The sequence below is a fragment of the Paramisgurnus dabryanus genome, chromosome 23, assembly GCF_030506205.2.
Source record: "Paramisgurnus dabryanus chromosome 23, PD_genome_1.1, whole genome shotgun sequence".
NCBI lineage: Eukaryota > Metazoa > Chordata > Actinopteri > Cypriniformes > Cobitidae > Paramisgurnus > Paramisgurnus dabryanus.
In genome coordinates this window covers 22,680,096-22,682,311 of record NC_133359.1, presented here as the reverse complement: position 1 = coordinate 22,682,311, position 2,216 = coordinate 22,680,096, and positions in this window count along the sequence as shown.

Below are 2,216 nucleotides of genomic sequence, written 5' to 3'. Positions count from 1 at the left end.
ACTGGATGAAATAAAATTGATACAGGAGGCCGCCTTATAAAGGGTGTGTGGAGGATTGTCATTTGAAATCATTTCGCCATAAGGTTTTGATGGCGTCATTTATTTATAAGGATGGAAACATTCTAGTCCAAAAGGTGGCGATAATGCACCTAAAACGGTTTGTTTTATGTATGCTTCGGCAGCCGGTGTTTATTTTTTTTTTTATGTAAATTTAACCAAACAACCGTAACATAGTAGGAAAGAAAAACGTGGAAGTAAAAATACTGAAATAAATACTGATCAGTGATAACATATTTTTGGTGGTTTTGTGTGCATTTTGGCGGTTTCTTAACAGTTTTTGGTCGGAAATTCAACTGCCTCAGCCTCTCTCCATCACCTGGATAGATATTTATTTTACATTTGATACAAACACACCAGACACACGCGTACGTGCACCTGGGATGGAAATAAGCACCACCCATGACACAAACACACCCTCTCTTCTTTCATAGACCTCTTTCACAAACTGTAACATTCATTTTTCATTGCTCACCTGTGAACCTTCCTGTCCTCTCTCTTAAACTGATGCCTCCAGCAACCTCCTCTCCTAAACAAGGGTGCAGTGATAAAGGAATAAGGCTGAGGTAGCAAACCTTAGTGAAAATTGAAAAGTAATATGAAATTAATGCAACAATATATAATGGTAATAGGCTACTGTTGTTTAATGTCAACATTTATCTACGTTCAGCTTTTAACTTCACTTACACTTACTGGATTTATCTTGAAAAAGGTGTCAATCTTCTCCTGCCTCTTACTTTTCTGAATCTTATTGATACTGCCTGACAAAAAGATAGTGGTAAGCTTGATAGTGACATGGGTCTGACCTAGTCACGTATTTTTTTTTTATTCTTTTTCGTAATATTGTCACGAATTTCCGCGTTTTTTCGTGATCGTATCACGAATTTCTGTTTATGTGTCACTGTCACGTATTGGTTACTCAACTGTTTTGTCCTAATTTCTTACCATTTTCGCTTCGGTTTAGGCTTAGATTTACATAAATTCAGAGGTGTATACTACTTAAGCATTAAAGTTACATTTTCCAAGTCTATCAGAGTGTTTGTCTTGGGAATTTCTTTTTATTTACTTTACTAAAAAATGTTCACTACATTCTAAAGCATAGAATCATATGTGTATTCCTTTAATATTGCATATTAAAATTGATTTAATTCCTAATTACATAAATATTCTGTACTTTTACTTTCTTTTCCAAAGAAAAACACCAATAAAACATGAATACTTGTTATTCGAGTAATTTACTTGTATGTAGAAAATTTAAATACTTAAGTACTATACACCTCTGATAAAATGACATCCTTATCCAAACCCAACTCTAACCCTAACGCCAGGCGACAATGGTTTAAAATTTAGAAAATATAAAAAATCTGAAGAAATAGTATAAACCAATACTTAGAGAGACATCCTAATATAAACTCCAAATCTAAACCGAAGTGAAAATGGTTTGAAAATAGGAAAAGCAGTTGAGTAACCAATACGTGACAATGACACATAAACAGAAATTCGTGATAGGATCATGAAAAAAAAAACACGGAAATTCGTGCCAGTATCACGAAAAAGAATAAAAAATTACGTCACTATAGGTACATAATTGTGTGAGACTGGGTAGCAGCACAGGACGGTAACTGCTAAATTTTGCTTACTTGTGCCCTGAAATGCTTTTTTTTCTTGTGGTCTAAATAATGTAACAATTTACCGTTTTTACATTAAAATAATATAGGCTACACTTTTCTTTCATTGTTTGCATACCTGTTGAAGAACTATGTCATCATTTCTAATTTTTTCTCCTCAACAAGTACAATCACACAGAACAGGTAAGTTTTTACAAAGTATAGCTTATCAATAAACAATGCTCAAAATATCAAAATCAATTGCCCTAGCAATAAACCCATTAATGCACTCCTTAACAATGGCAATGTGTCCCTCCTCCTCGTCAATTCCCTGCCTTCTTCATCACAGGTTATACATTGCATGCCACATAGTCTACATGACCGAATTTAGCCAGCTGTTGAACAATATCCTAATTAGCATTCCCAAACACATATCAAGCCAAATGAAAAACCTCAAAAGCATAGGCTACATAGAGTTGATTAAAGTGTTTAATAAAGTTTTTTAAACACTCATTCAAAGAAGCCTACCTGGAAAAAGGGAGATACAATAAA